Genomic DNA, 17,350 nt, shown 5'->3' on the forward strand with positions numbered 1-17,350 from the left:
CACAAGGATGACTTCATATAAAGGCTTCTGCTCCTTCACATATAAGTTTTATACCCACCCAAGAGAAATAGCCATTGGTAGGGATCATTCTCCTAATAATGTTTCAAGTAGCAGTTAAGGTGCTCTTAACATTGCTTTGCTTAAGACTTAAAAAAAAATAAAAATAAAAATAAATTATGGTAAAAAAAAAAAGATGGAAAAGTTGAAGGGGAACTTATTAATTAAGACCTTGTTTGAATTCTGGTTTAAACAAGATGGGCATGATTGTGTATGTATATACATGTAAACGTGTATGTGTTTTTATACAGAGAATGAGATTTATAAGACAATTAGCAGAAATTCAATCAATGGAAGTCTAATCAATGTAATAGTTGATATTAAATAACTACTTATTATTTCCTTTTAGGCATGATAAAAAAAATAATCAATGTACTTAGCTCAAATTCATTATGAAAACAAAAGTAACTAAAGGGAAAAAAATCTTCACATAGTTTTTTTATCCCATCAATAAATACTTTCTAAAATTCTTCAAGAAAGTCTTGACAAAACAGTCACCAAATAGTCAGTCATATTCTACCACAGGAGCACTTAATATCATAATACCTGTTTTTCAATTCAGCAGAAGTACTTAATATTATAATACCTTGTTTTTCAATTCAAAGTCACAAATTTTTGTTTTATTAAAATCTAGTTGTGTCTTAACAATTGATAGCATGTCATAGTAAAATTGGCAGCAATTTTTCTTTATGATATGTAAAATAGTGTGTCTTAGATTTGATGAAATATGATCTGAAGTATAGAATAAGAGAAGAATGTAAAGATAAAGCAAATTAAAACTAAGACTATGTATATATCCTTCCTATTATTTCATATTAGATAAGAATCAGTGTTTTTCTCTTTTGGTAAATAAAACTAATTTAGGATGTTAATTACCCTCTTCTGCGGGTTATGAATCTCTATGACATATTTCATGAAACTTATGATCTATCTTCCTAGGAAAAAGTGTATAAGGAACACACATATGAGTATACAAATTTGTATAAAAGTTAGGGATTCACAAGCCCCTAGGACACCAAACATCTATGTATCCTTAGTTAAGAATGGTTAATTTAGACAATTCTACAAGGTTCTAATGTATCTTTGTAAAAGAGTTAATAAAATATAAATATAATTTAAAGCAAGTTTAAGCACTAAACACATACACACAGAAAGCTAGTACTTTTTTTTTGGTGTGGTTTTTTGGCCAGGGCTGGGTTTGAACCTGCCACTTCCAGAATATGGGACCAGCGCCCTACTCCTTGAGCCTCAGGCGCTGCCCCCAGAAAGCTACTATTAATGCATTAAGTTCCAGGGATGGTACCAAAGTTTGATTTGAAGAATGGTATCTCTAATCTAAATTAACGTCTCATCTAATTCAACAAAGACCTTTGAGAGAATAATTCTCCTTACCTTTACCTTAAGAGGTCTTTTATGTTTTTATTAGCAAAAGCATAATAGGTGCCATTTATTTCAAATAATTTAAATTCTATAGTCATAGCATTAAAACTGGCAATTCAGAGAATGTAGCACATGTTATTTTAAAAAGACGACAAATCAAAATTATTTAACATATTGTATTGCGTACTTCCCCCACCCCCCCAGAATTCTTTAAGCAACGGAAAAGTTCGAATATGGAAACAATCATGCATAATATGGAGCTTAATATTAGATGATGATACTACCTATAAACAATTAGCAAGTGTTTAAATCCAAACATGCCTTCCTGAGATTTACTATTCTTTAAAATAGTATTTTAAAAATATATGTAACACTTTAAGCGACTAAAATATTTAAGTTCAGTTAAAATTTTTTGTAGTGATCATTAATAATTTAATACTTTACCATATTTCAACGTAAGAGATGTTTCGAATAGTAAGGCTGCAATTAGTACATCTTCTTTAAGCACTTTGTTCCTTAAGTTCAGTCGTGCATGGGCTTCAGATAGAGAAACTCTTAAAAAAATTGATGTTAATTAAAATATGTTGATATTACAATAATAATATATATTTTGGCAGGAACAAAGCAAGATCTATGTGAACATAGATCTTTAGCTGCACCTAAATGATCGGCATATTCTTTCTTAAAAACAATTTTAGTTTCTTTTCAAAGCATTTTTTCCCTACAAACTTAAATAGACTGTTGCAGAACAAGCCTGTATTCTCTTTTTTTTTTGCAGTTTTTGGCCGAGGCTGGGTTTGAACCCACCACCTCTGGTATATGGGGCCGGCGCCCTACTCCTTTGAGCCACAGGTCGCAATAGGTGGTTTAAAGATGCTTTTTTTTTTTTAAGCCAGTATTCTTGCTTATTAACAAAGAGCTTGTTTCTGTCAAGGTTTCTATGTATCATTTCACACTCCTCTCCCAGGTTCTGTTCAGATAAAAACACAGTTTGGAAAATTAATCTGTCTCTCAGAGACAAATCTTAACCCTTTTCTTCTAGTTCCTCATTTGTCTGAATCTCACAATTTCAGTGTGAGAAGGAATCTTGGAGTTCAAAGTTCAAACTCTCATCAGATAACTGAATTTCTTCTGTAACATCCCACGTACTCACTATGGAGTCTCTTTTGAACCTTTCCTAGCATTCACTGCTTCATAGGGCAATTTGTTCTTTATTATTATTTTTTTTATTTATTTTTTTTGTAGAGACAGAGTTTCACTTTATGGCCCTTGGTAGAGTGACGTGGCGTCACACAGCTCACAGCAACCTCCAACTCCTGGGCTTAAGCGATTCTCTTGCCTCAGCCTCCCGAGTAGCTGGGACTACAGGCGCCCGCCGCAACGCCCGGCTATTTTTTTGTTGCAGTTCAGCCGGGGCCGGGTTTGAACCCACCACCCTCGGTATATGTGGCCGGCGCCTTACCGACTGAGCCACAGGCGCCGCCCTGTTCTTTATTTTTTAACCAGGTTTGATTACTCTTTAGTTCTGTCTGAAGATATCAATTAGGCAGATGTGATACACTTGAACAACTGCTGAACTTGGCAATCAAAAAACCTAGAATGAGTCTCTAGAATTTACTAGCTGTGTGATTTTGTATAAATCATTTATGAGAGTTTTTGAAATTCAGCTATAAAATGGGGATAAATAAAGGCATTTGAAAGTTCTATAACTAACTATAAACAAGATTATATAAGTCTAAATTGAAATTAATTTCACAGCAATTTCCATTTGCTGGTATCTTGTTCTAACTTCTGAGACTTCTTAAATGTGACAGCTCTTCAAACATTCAAAGATAACTTTTATAGTTGCCCTCTGTTTTCTTTCCATCAAGGTAAATGTTTGTAGTTTCTTTAGTATATTGAGTTCCTTTAGTATATTGTTCCTTTAGTATATTGAGTATATTTTTTATTTTTCATTTTTTTTGTACTTTTTCGCCAGGGGCAGGTTTGAACCTGCCCATGTAGTAGGGAGTTAGGGGATCTAATAGAGGACTTTACATTTATCCTATTAAGTTTCTTCTTTTTTAGGTTAAGATTATAATTCAAGGCTGTGAAGTTCTCCTCAATGTTGCTCATTTTATAATACAAATTTGATTATCATCTCCCTGATATCTTCACCCAAGCTCCTTTTTTTTTTTTTCTTTTTGAGACGGAGTCTCACTTTGTCACCCTCGGTAGATTGCCATGGCATCATAGCTCACAGCAACCTAAAACTCTTGGGCTCAAGCAACCCTCTTGCCTCAGCTTTCTGAGTAACTGGGACTATAGGTGCCCACCACAATGCCCAGGTATTTTTTTAGAAATGGGTCTCAGTCTTGCTCAGGCTGGTCTTGAACTCCTGAAGTCAAGCAATCCACTGCCTTGGCCTCTCAGAGTGCTAGGATTATAGGCAGGAGCTACCATGCCCAGCCCAAATGCCTCCTAAAAATGTGGATCAGAACAGAACATATATGGAGACTTTCAGGAAAAGAGAATATTGTTTAGCTCTACTTCTCTAGAAAAGCAAAAATGGTATTATTTGATGCCTGTCTGTAGAAATGGGAGAAAAATTCAAGGTTTATGACTCTCATAGGTAATGGTTCATTTATGCTGCCATTTCATAAATGACCCAAAGTATTTATTTCCACAATGTGAAAAACTAGTTAACATATTAAAATTAACTGTTTTATTTATTTATTTATTTATTTTTTAGACAGGGTCTCTCACTATGTCACCCTTGGTAGAGTGACGTTGCATCACAGCTCACAGCAACCTCAAACTCTTGGGCGTAAGTGATTCTCTTGCCTCAGCCTCCCTAGTAGCTGGTACTACAGGTGCCCGCCACAATGCCCGGCTATTTTTTGGTTGCAGTTGTCATTGTTGTTTAGCAGGCCTGGGCTGGGCTCGAACCTGCCAGCCTCAGTGTATGTGGCCAGTGCCCTACTCACTGAGCTACCGGCACTGAGCCTATTTAATTTTTTTAGAGACAGAGTCTCTCTCTGTCATCTAGACTGGGTGCAATGATGTAATTATAGCTCACAGCATCCTCAAACTCCTGTGCTCAAGCAATTCTCCTGAGTATCTGGACTATACGTGTGTGCATAGCTAATTTTTCTTAGTTTTTTAGAGACAGCGTCTTGCTATGTGCCCAAGCTGGTGTTGAACCCCTGGCTTCAAGCAATCCTTCTCCCTTAGCCCCCTGAGTCGCTAGGATTATAATGTGAGCTACTATGGCTGTAAACTTTGTTTTATTCTTGAATAAATATAATCATATAAACTGAGTCTATGAGAGATTAAAATTTTTTTTACTATAGAGAAAAATCTTTATGAGAAGATAGGACCTTCAAAGCTTTTATTTATTTATTTATTTATTTTTGAGACAGAGTCTTAGTCTGTGCACTGGTTAGACTGCCATGACCTCCTGGCTCACATCAACCTCAAACTCTTGAGCTCAAGCAATCCTCTTGTGTCAGCCTCTCAAGTACCTGGGACTACAGGTACCTGTCATAACACTTGGCTAGTTTTTCTATTTTTAGTAGAGATGCAGTCTCATTCTTTTTTTTTTTTTTGTAGAGACAGAGTTTCACTTTATTGCCCTCGGTAGAGTGCCATGGCATCACACAGCTCACAGCAACCTCCAACTCCTGGGCTTAAGCGATTCTCTTGCCTCAGCCTCCCAAGTAGCTGGGACTACAGGTGCCCGCCACAACACCCGGCTATGCAGTCTCATTCTTAAACAGGGTGGTCTCTAACTCCTGAACTCAAGTGGTTTAACTGCCTTGGACTCCCAGAGGGCTAGGATTATAGGCATGACCCACTATGCCTGGACCATTCGAAGCTTTTAAGCAGTACAATTTGATCTGAGTATTTTAAATATTACTTCAGAAAATAGAAAGAATTATATAATTCTGTTTACCATTTTTAAATTTTAAAAATATTTAAAAATTTATTTTTGAGACAAATTCTTGGTCTGTTCCCCAGGCTAGAGTGCAATGGCATAATTATAGCTCACTGCAGCCTCAAACTCCTGTGCTCAAGTGATCCTTCTGCCTCAGTCTCTTAAGCATCTGGGATTACAGGTGCAGAGCCACTATGCCTAGCATTGGTGGGGTTGTTTTGTTTGTTTTTTTGGGGGGGGTTCTTGTATTTTTTTGTAGAGATAGTGCCTCCCTCTGTTGCTTAGGCTGGTCGAACTCATGGCCTCAAGAGATCCTCCTGCATCAGCCTCCCAAAGAGCTGGTGTGCACTTCTACACCCAGCCCCATTTGAAAACATTTATCAAAGAGTTGATTTCTACCTTGGTTTATCTTTAGCATTTTTCAGCTCTACCAAGATAGATGCATAGTTGGACAAATCAACTAAATGTGTCTATCTCTTATAGGCCTATACTGGCATTTCCTGCCACTGCTTCATCTGTCTTATTTTATATTGCAGTTCTAACAAGATACAGTATATATTTATTTATTGGATTATTTTACTCCTGGTCCTACTTCATAATTTGTTTGAGAATATACTTTAATACTATATCATATGAAGTAATAACCTATCAATAGAGAACTGTTTAACTTACGCTACAGAGACATCATAACAACAGTGAAGCTGTGATGCAGCTATTAAAACAGAGTAAGATAATTCTTTACAGGCATGCATGATTCCATCTGGGCAGAAAGGGTATATCTATTCATATGAAAAAATATATGGCAGGCATGGTGGCTCATGCCTGTAATTTTAGCACTCTGGGAGGCTAAGGCGGGCAGTCCTTGCTTTAGCTGAGGAGTTTGAGACCAGCCTTAGCAAGAGTGAGACCCCATCTCTACTAAAAATTTTTAAAAAAGAAAAACCAGCCAGTATTTTGGTGGGCACCTGTAGTCCCAGGTTTGCAGGAGGTTGAGACAAGAAGATTGCTTGAGCCCAAGAGTTTGGAGATTTCTGTGAGCTATACCATTCCATGGCACTCTACCAAGGGCAACAAACTGAGACTCTATCTCAAAAACAACAACAACAACTATATATTTATATATATATACACACTTACATGCTTATATACGTTTAGATCTTTTGGCACTTTTTTTCTGAAATGGCTATCAGAACTGTTGTCATAGTTCATCTGACAATTAAGTTCAAGAACTCATCCTAAGTGCTTTGAAGGGTAGACTAAGCACGAGTGTCGGTGTGTAGCTTCCCAAGGGGAGTACTTCAAAGGTGACACGATAACACAGTAATGAAGTATGTAGCACTATTTCTAGCGTAAGTTTGCAAACTTAATTGTCTGACTTCGTAGACTTTTACATTGTTCACTTTCTTTTATAATAATTAGTTTAAAAAGATTGTTGTTTTGGAGACGGAGTCTTACTACATCGCCCTTGGTAGAGTGTCATGGTGTAACAGTTCACAGCCACCTCAAATTCTTGGGCATAAGCGATTCTTTTGCTTCAGCTTCCCAAGGATCTGGGACGACAGGTACCCGCCACAACGCCCGACTATTTTTTTGTTGTAGTTGTCATTGTTGTTTAGCTTGTCTGGGCCGGGTTTGAACCCATCAGCCTCAGTGTATGTGGCTGGTGCCGTAACCACTGTGCTACGAGCGCCGAGCCAAATTTTTATTTTTTTAATTTACTTTTATTTTTATTTATTTTTTTGAGACAGAGTCTCGCTTTCTTGCCCCTGGTAGAGAACTATGGCATCATAGCTCACAGCAACCTCAAACTCTTGGGCACAAGCGATTCTCTTGCCTTAGCCTCCCAACTAGCTGGGACTATAGGTGCCTGCCACCAGCTATTTTTTTACTTTTGTTCAGATGGGGGTCTCCTTCTTGGTCAGCCTGGTCTTGAACTCCGTGAGCTCAAGCAATCCACCTGCTTCGGCCTCCCAGAGTTCTGAGATTACAGGCGTGAGCCACGGTGCCCAGCCTTTAAAACATTTTAAAGGAACAAAAATAGATGAGTCTATTAATGTTTTTAGAAGTACACGGAATAAGAAATTTAAGAATTTTTTTCTAGGCTCAAATACAAAATACCTGGAATATAGGGCAGTGCCTGTGGCTCAAAAGAGCAGGGCGCTGGCCCCATATGCCGGAGGTGGCGGGTTCAAACCCAGCCCCCGCCAAAAACTGCAAAAAAAAAAAAAAAAAAAGAAACCTGGAATATAAACAGTCACGTTTATTTAAAAAACCCAGTCATTTGCATTTGAAATCAGTGCAATTTTTTCAGACACATTTCATGCAAGGATCCAATAAAAATCTATTTAGTGAGAAAAATTATTGGAAGTTAAAATGATACAACCATATATGTGTAATGACAAAAGGAATTATTAAGTCACCTTAGGTTCTTTGGAACAAGGTAAATTATAAACCAGCAAACCAGCAATCAAGCAAACAGAAACAAGTGAAATAGATAAATAAATGCAATGCATCGATTAAAAGTCAATATTGGCTTTAAAAATCTTGAATACTTACAAATATTTTAATGCAGATGCTGACAGTTTGGATCGATATACAGAATCTGTTCTAATTCTTCGACTTGCTAGATAATAGCCATCAATCATTCTTTCTGCTTCTGAGCTGAATTCCACATTCAAATTCTTTGTAAATTCCAGTCACTAAATTAAAAGTGTAAAACATCCAAGAGACTAAGGATTTATTATAGAATCGATATGACAAAAATCAAAAGTATACTGGCATTTTATTTTTGAAAGTTTTCAGATTTTATTTACATTCAATTGAGTAAATACCTGGGGCCATCCCAAAGTCACCAAGTACTTTAAATCATAGTCTCATACTTGTAAAGAATATTAAAGTTTACCCAGAATAACCTCTTCCTCCTCAGTGCAGAAATGTTCTTTGCCATGTATTTGAATGACTTAGCAATGTCTTTGCTTCCAGTGGGAGAAAGACTCACCTCTCTCAGAAGCTTTCCCTTTTGAACAGCTTTAATTCTTGAAAGGTTTGTTTCCTTATAACTTTCTCTCATTGGCCCTGGAGCTACTTGCCCTCCTTACTTCCTTTCCTTCCTTTTACAGAACACGTACCTGAATATTTGGAAAGATGGCAGGCATTGTGTTCAGTGCTATGAAGGTGGGCCTTGGAGATTTAGTAAGATTTGAGTAGAAAATAATTGTCTTTTTTTTTTTTTTTGTAGAGACAGAGTCTCACTTTATGGCCCTCTGTAGAGTGCTGTGCCATCACACAGCTCACAGCAACCTCCAACTCCTGGGCTCAAGCAATTCTCTTGCCTCAGCCTCCTGAGTAGCTGGGACTACAGGCACCTGCCACAACGCCCGGCTATTTTTTTTTTTTATTGGTTGCTATTCAGCCGGGCTGGGTTTGAACCCGCTGCCCTCGGTATATGGGGCCGGCGCCTTACCGACTGAGCCACAGGCGCCGCCCTAGAAAATGATTTTCTAACACAAGAATTATTGCTGTTTTCTCTGAGTTTTATATATATTTTTTTTTCTGAGTTAGTGATTCCAGTTCCTTAAATCCTTACTCTGTGACATATTTTCTGGACATTTTTTAAACTATCTTAGTTATTTTCTACTTTTTAAACTAATAGAACCAAGGAAAATATTAACTATAATAATAATGACTTTTAAAAAAAGTGTATAGAGGGCGGCGCCTGTGGCTCAGTGAGCAGGGTGCCGGCCCCATATACCAAGGGTGGTGAGTTCAAACCCGGCCCTGGTCAAACTGCAACCAAAAAACGGCCAGGCATTGTGGCGGGCGCCTGTAGTCTCAGCTACTCGGGAGGCTGAGGCAGGAGAATTGCCTAAGCCCAGGAGTTGGAGGTTGCTGTGAGCTGTGTGAGGCCACGGCACTCTACTGAGGGCCATAAAGTGAGACTCTGTCTCTACAAAAAAAAAAAGTGTATAGATATGTGCCAGATTGGATATGTCCTGGATCGAATATGTCCTGGCTTTTTTTGTTCTCTTTATATTCCACAATTCTCTCCAGGCCATCAGAACTGGGTAATACTATTAATACTATCAGTAGCCCTCTCTAAGTTTTAACCTCTGGTAGCAAGATGATGGGAATGTTGTCAAGTTTCCAGTTGTCATCCTCTCAGAACAGCCTACGTCATATGTCTGACTGAGGTGGAGTAAAGAAGGTTTCCTAGAGCCCACAGGTATAGAAGGCTAATACACTTCACACTAAACTATCTCAGTCTGCCTTTTGGAGAGTCCAGACTGTAACAAATGCCATCCACTCTGATTTGTGTGATGCACAGATTTACCTTCCAGATAAACCATTTTCACTACTTCACTTGCCTAGTAAAGTCTGCAGCTGCTCTCTAGAGTATGACAAGTCAACTATAAATCGTTTTGCTTCAAGGATTATCATAAATTTGCCAAAGTTGACCCTATAATACAACTTTTGTTCCAGTCGAGCTGGTCTTCTCGTAGTTTTCCATGTATACTAATTTCTACTTTTATGTCTTTGCTCTTACTGTTAATTCTGCTCAGAGCACCCATCCTTCCTGTCATCAAAATTTTACCTTTTCTTAAAGCACAAAGTCCCACCTCTTCCATGAAGTCTTCCCAAAGTTTTACATTCTACCTTCATATCTTCCTTTCAGTACTACTCAGATGAACAATTTAATTGCTCCTTAATAGTTTCATGTATCTTTTTAAAATTTCAATAAAATGATCCTACATTTAAAGAAGAAAGTTTACATTTCTGTAAGAAGAGAAGAGAACAGAAATAGGCTCATATATGTTAATTATTCAGTAAATACTTGACTAGGTTAATAAATCCATGGATTTTGTGTTTCTTTGTTTTTTAGGAAAAAACAGGCAAAAATTTCTCTGGGTAATTAGTTATTTACATAATAAATTATTTATTTATAATTAGTATCCTAATTTCTAGAGACTGCTTTTTTCTTACACACTATAAAGCAAACACAAAACTAAAACCTTATTATACTATATACTATTCTTTTTCTATTCTAACCTATATGAATAAACAATGCTCATAGTTCATTTTTTAAGTTCACCCACCTTTCAACCATTTTACTCAAACAATATGCTTATCAAGAAGGTGGGTATGAAAACAACTTTTTAATGATCCATGGACTTCCACTTTCCAATATCCTCTGGCTTTTATCTATCATACCCAGATAGTCTACTCTACTATGGACAGATTTCTCAATATTAAAGGGTTTCAGTTATAAATAATTGAGCACCTTTAATGGCTATCAGAATTATTATTAAATTTATTTTTATTTAATTATTTATTTAAAAAAATTTTTTTTAGTTAGAACTCTGAAGGTATTCATATAAGGGAAATTCTTTTGAACAGGCTAGAAAATGTAAATAACTATATACTTATAAAGTCTATCATAATTTTCCATAGACATATTCTATTTTGTTTTTTCATTGAAATTCTTTAAGCTATGGTGATTTGGACAGTGAATAAACTCAGCATTTTACCAGTCGTTTATTTAATCATAACCCTAAATAATTTCTAAACAATGTCCTTAAAATTTTTAAAAGCTGAAAGCAAGTTGGAATAAAAGAATCCTAATAAAGAAAATCAAATGCTTAACGGGACTTTTATTTAAACTGAGAAATATTAGCATTGGCATTCTCAGTAACCTTTACCTTTTCAAAATCTTCAGCTGTGAACTGTTTAGAAGCAACATAAAGCAGTCTTTCAGGATCAATGGCTTTCTTGAAAGTATGTCACACAATAGGAAGAAGTGGGTGGCAAGGAGATGATTCATTGCAGTTAATCAATAATCCAAATGCCTCCACAAGGTTAGCTGGAATCAAACTGCAATCCTACATCAAATGAAAAGATAACAAGAAAACATTCAACTTTGGCACTTTCACAACTTGGAAATAATTAGAAATTAATCATCATATATAACTTAATATAATAATAATTATTATTAATTATTGTGTTTAATTAATGATAATTTAAAGCAATTTACCTATAGTCTGGGAACTTTGTGGTGACTACTTTTTAAAAACCTTCATTGAGTATTTTCTTACACATCATTCATTAAAGACTCTCTATTTATTCAAGTACTAATTTCTGTTGAGCAGATACCTGATCTACATAACTAAAAAACATTATAATTTTTATACAATTGAGTCACCATTTAGTTATTTGCCCAATAAAGTATAGAAATGGGTTAATAACAAAAACACTAAGAAGACATATTAAAATGTGTGACAAAATACCCTGGAAAACATTCTAATAATAAAACATATATATACGCTACCATCTGACCAATTAAAGTGTTGGTTTTCTGTGCATTTCTCCTTGAAGATGAATCCATATCAACAAAAGACCAAAAACTGCACTGAACTGGAAAAGTCACTTGTTGATCAGCATCACCCCCAAACTTCTTTCCTGGGATGTAAACCGTAATGCTTCTGCTTTCCAGAACTAAGTCAGAAGACATTATCCATTTGTTATTTAAGTTTTTGGTCTATATGTCTACAAATTAATAACAGACATTATTATGCAGAATAATACTGTACAAACTTTGGGTAGTAAAGACACAAGTGAATTTGATTGTTTTGCAAGATCCTGCTAAGTTAGAGCATCTGTCATAAAGAAGAACAAAGCAAGAAAAATATTTGAAAGTTTACATGTCCCATGACATGATGAGAACCAGCAGTCCAAAGCCTGTCATTGGAATTGTAGTCAGGCGTCTGGGTGGAACAGGCAGAGGGCTAGGCAGAGAGAGGACTGTGAGATTGGTCATATAGTGCAGGCATGCAATAGAGGCTACACTTAAATAATGTTCTTGTATGTGGAAAATAAATGATAAAAGTAAGCCATCCATGTGGGAGTGAAAGAGGAAGATAGACAGAATATGAACTACAATTACTAGAGGGAAATAGATCTCGAATTTAAAATGTTCAAAACCAAATTCCTTGTCCCCACCTTTCTAATGGCTCTGTGTTCACTATTCACAATGGTGCTGTCCTCATCCATCTGCTCAAAACCCAAACAAAAAATATGGAACCATCCTATTTTCACCCTTTAATCTTTCTTTCACCCTTATTCACCCCTTAATGGATTTAGCACCATTGCTAGGATTCTCCCTCTCAAATAGTTTTCAAATTAATTTTTTCTTCGTTCATGATAATAGAGTCTTTTGTGTGTGTTTATCTTTCCCTTGGGTCATAGGGCAAATGTATATTTAACTTTTATTGGAAATGCCAGAGCAATTTGCAAACGGTTGTAGCATTTTTTTCTCCCACCAACTATACATGTATGAAAATTCCAGAGACTCCACATCTTGACAACATTTTTTGTTGTCAATGTTTTTAATTTTTGCCATTCTAATAGAAAAGGCCAGTTACATAATTTGTGGAGTCCTATGTAAAAGGAAAATTTGTCCTCTTATTCAAAAGGTGGCAAAAATACTGTTCTTACAAGTACTACCACAAAAAGACTTTTCCTTTAAAAATATTTTATTACTGGGCGGCACCTGTGGATCAGTTGGTAAGGCGCCGGCCCCATATACCGATGGTGGCGGGTTCATGCCCGGCCCCGGCTGAACTGAAACCAAAAAATAGCTGGGCATTGCGGTGGGCGCCTATAGTCCCAGCTACTCGGGAGGCTGAGGCAGGAGCATTGCTTAAGCCCAGGAGTTGGAGGTTGCTGTGAGCTGTGTGATGCCACGACACTCTACCGAGGGCCATAAAGTGAGACTCTGTCTCTACAAAAATATATATATATATATATATTTTATTACTTATAAAATGTAATATAGGTGATGTGGACAAACTGGACTCCTCATGCATTACTGATGGGAATATGAAATGGTGCAGCCACTGGGGAAAACAATATGGGGATTTCTCAGAAAACTAAACACAGAATTACCACATGATGCAGTAATTCTATTTGTAGGTATATACCCAAAAAAGTTGAATGCAGTGACTCAAGAAGATTCTTATGGGCGGTGCCTGTGGCTCCGAGTAGGGCACCAGCCCCATAAAAAAAAGTTGTTTTTTTTTTTTTTTTGTAGAGGCAGAGTCTCACTTTACTGCCCTCGGTAGAGTGCCGTGGCGTCACACGGCTCACAGCAACCTCTAGCTCTTGGGCTTACATGATTCTCTTGCCTCAGCCTCCGGAGCAGCTGGGACTGCAGGCGCCTGCCACAACACCCAGCTATTTTTTGGTTGCAGTTTGGCCAGGGCTGGGTTTGAACCCACCACCCTCGGTACATGGGGCCAGCGCCCTACTCGCTGAGCCACAGGCACCGCCCAAAAAAAGAAGATTCTTATATACCAGTGTTCATGACAGCATTATTCACGATAACCGAAAGGTGGATAAAACCCAAGTGCCCATCAACAGATGAGTAGATTTTTTCAAAGTAGTACATATACAGTAGATAGAGGTCACTCCCTACCTCCATTATCAGTTCTACACCACTGGATCCATATTTCTACTATTTGGAATTTAGGCTACTTTCCAAAGAAAAGTAACTGAGACTGTCCTTTCCAAAATTACTTAGGGGTGAAACTTCAGAGTTTATTTCTCGGTGGCCATCAAGTACAATGATCCTAAAATGCGTGTTGTGTTTAGGACATCAAGTTTCAGCTTCTGGGGTAACATTAGCTTTTCAGGGCTGAATGAAATGATAAAGAAAGAGTTGGGTGAGGTCAGATTATGCAGATTATGAAAACTTTTGTAGTCCATGATGATTATTTGGGAAGTCACTAACATTAGTAAAACAGAGACTAAATAACGGTCAGATTTTTTTTTTTTTTTTTTGAGACGGAACCTCAAGCTGTCGCCCTGGGTAGAGCATCACAGCTCACAGCAACCTCCAATCCTGGGCTCAAGCGATTTTCCTGCCTCTGCCTCCCAAGTAGCTGGGACTACAGGCATCTGCCACAACGCCTGGCTATTTTTTTGGTTGCAGCCATCATTGTTGTTTGGCGGGCCCGGGCTGGATTTGAACCCGTCAGCTCAGGTGTTTGTGGCTGGTGCCTTAGCCGCTTGAGCCACAGGCGCCGAGCCAACGGTCAGATTTTTATTTTGGGAATCAGTCCCTGCCGCCGGTAGTAAAGTAGGCTGGAGTAGCGGAAGAGTCAATAATCAGCTTTTAGGTGTTGCAACATTCTTAAAAATAGTATGGCCAGTTCTGGAGCTTTAGCAATTAATAAACTCATGGCTAGGTGCCCACAGCTCAGTGGCTAGGGCGCTAGCTACATACAACATACAAGAGAAATGGAGTAGTTAGAGTCTAGAATTTTAAAGACTTTACACAGGACCTGGTTAGTAGCAGTCCGTACAATACGGGGAAGAATAATTAGCCAAGGGTAAGTGGGTTGGCGTGACTGGATGATGTTGCTCTCATAGGTAGTGTGGCACCCAAAGAGAAGCGCAGGGAGATCAGGGAAAGTTCATTCGCGATAACCTGACTTTGCCTCCTGAGACGCCCAGGTCTATGCCAGGCCGGCGGGAAGTAAACCAGCGCCTGGAACTCAGCACCGTGGAAAGGAGGAGGCTAAAGTCTGGGCGCCAGCGTTAAAGTGACGGTGCTTTGGGTGGAAGATTTTCAAGGAAGAGGATTAAGTGGACGAAAAGATATGGGAGGCTGTGAAAAGCATTAAAAAAGGCGAAGAGGGATAGAATTCTAATTCTTTGGCCCTCCCCAGAGTATAAAGAACCCAGTTCTGGCCGGGCGCGGTGGCTCACGCCTGTGACCCGGGCATCCTGGGAGGCCGAGGGGGCTGAATCGCCCAAGACCGGCTCGGTCAAGAGCCAGACCCCGTCTCTAAACACAGCCGGGCGCCTGCTGGCCCAGCTACTTGGGAGGCTGAGGTAGGAGGATCGCGTTAGCCCAGGAGTTTGAGGTTGCTATGAGCCAGGGCACGCCACTGAGCTGGAACCTGGGCGATAGAGTGGGACTCGGTCTCAAAACAAAACAAACTCCAAGTTCTGCTCCACTTGCAACAGGCGCGAAATCCTATCCCCTCCTCGCCCCGTCAGCAACCAGGGATGGACTGAGGAGGGGAAGGCGGCAGGAAAACACTTCACAACCAAAGCGGATGGGTAAGGAGCCAGCCTCACCAAGTAGGACCCAGAACCCCCCCCACGCACTACAGCAACCTCCGGTACCACCGCCCTCCGCCGGGTGCTGGTTTGCACCCGCGCAGTCGCCCACCGGCTAGTCCGTAGCGCTCCTGCAGCGCCGGTGCGGCGGGGCCCTGGCGCGCGAGCGCGTTCTCCCGGGACTGCAGGCGCCCTTCTGTGGCCCGGGAAACCAGCCGGCTGGTCCCCGCTGCCTTAATTTCTTCGCGCCTGCTCCCTCCCACCCAGGCCGAGAAGAGACAGGGCTATGGTTGGTTTTCCATGTTACTGCAGGCAGAGGGTGTCGATGTTTGCCTAAATAATTTAAAACTGCTGGTGGTAATGCAGTGGCTTGCAACTTCGGAAAACAAGCCAGTACGCCCTCAAAGAACTAAACACAAAGTCCACCCCTACGTGTGCACACATGTGACCCAGCGATTCCACCCCTACGTGTGCACACATGCATACTCAAGAGAATTGAAATACTCGCGTGGAAACCTAGGCACGAATGTCCATGATATTATTCATAGTAGCCCCAAAGTAGATAACCTAAACATGCTTTTTTTTTTTTTTTTTTTTTTTTGTCTTCAGACAAAGTCTTACTTTGTCACCCTGGATAGAGTGCCATAGTGTCACGGCTCACAAACTCTCGGGCTCAGGCTCGGTGCCTGTGGCTCAAGCGACTAAGGCTCATACAGCAGAGCTGGAGGGTTCGAATCCAGCCCGGACCCGCCAAACAACAATGACGACTGCAAGCAAAAAATAGCCGGACGTTGTGGCGGGCGCCTGTAGTCCCAGCTACTTGGGAGGCTGAGGCAAAAGAATCTGTGGCTCAGTGAGTAGGGAGCCGGCCCCAGATGCCAAGGGTGGCGGGTTCAAACCCAGCCCTGGCCAAACTGCAACAAAAAAATAGCCGGACGTTGTGGCGGGCGCCTGTAGTCCCAGCTGCTTGGGAGGCTGAAGCAAGAGAATCACGGAAGCCCGAGTTGGAGGTTGGTGTGAGCTGTGTGACGTCATGGCACTCTACCTGAGGGCGGTAAAGTGAGACTGTCTCTACAAAAAAAAAAAAAGAATCATTTGAGCCCAGGAGGAGTTGGAGGTTGCTGTGAGCTGTGATGCCAAAGCACTCTACCCAGGGCGACAGCTTGAGGCTCTGTCTCAAAAAAGATAAAAAAAAAAAAAAAAAAGAAAAAAGAAAAAACAGCTCCTGGGCTCAAGAGCTTCTCTTGCCGCAGCCTCCGCAGTAGCGGGAACTGCAGGCGCCCACCGCAATGCCGGCTCTTTTTAGAGACCCGTCTTGCTCAGGCGGGTCTGGAACTCCTGAGCTCAAGCAATCCATCCGCCTCGGCCTCCCAGAGTGCGAGGATTACAGGGCTGAGCCACTGTGCGGAGCCCTAAATGTTCATCAACCATCAATGGATAAATGTGATGTATCCATACCATGGAATATTTTGGGGCCATAAAAAGTAATGACATAAAACATATAGAGTGAAAGAAGCCAGACATAAAAGCGCACACGTGTGATTGCATTTCTATGAAATGTCTGGGAATTTCTGTGAATCCGTACACACGCATGAAGTATTCTGTGAATCCGTACACACGTACGGAATTTCTGTGAATCCGTACACACGCATGAAGTCCAAAAACGGGGAGGGAAAAACAGCCATTGCTAATGGGTATTGGAGTTCTTTTTACTTTCTTTTTATTTCATTTTAATTTTTTTTGAGACATTCTCACTATGTCGCCCTCACTAGGGTGCAGTGGCATCACAGCTCACAGCAACCTCAAACTCTTGGGCTTAAGCAATTCTCTTGCCTCAGCCTCCCGAGTAGCTGGGATTACAGGCTCCGACCATAACGC

General features: G+C 39.7%; 1 pseudogene; it reads right to left on the minus strand.

Annotated features, from left to right (window-relative positions):
• Nucleotides 1-17,157, minus strand: part of LOC128563386 (minichromosome maintenance domain-containing protein 2-like) — a 30,711-nt pseudogene extending 13,554 nt beyond the window's left edge.
• Between the last annotated feature and the right edge of the window lie 193 nt (nucleotides 17,158-17,350).

The sequence above is a fragment of the Nycticebus coucang genome, chromosome 13 (genome assembly GCF_027406575.1).
Source record: "Nycticebus coucang isolate mNycCou1 chromosome 13, mNycCou1.pri, whole genome shotgun sequence".
In the NCBI taxonomy this organism is placed as follows: Eukaryota; Metazoa; Chordata; class Mammalia; order Primates; family Lorisidae; genus Nycticebus; species Nycticebus coucang.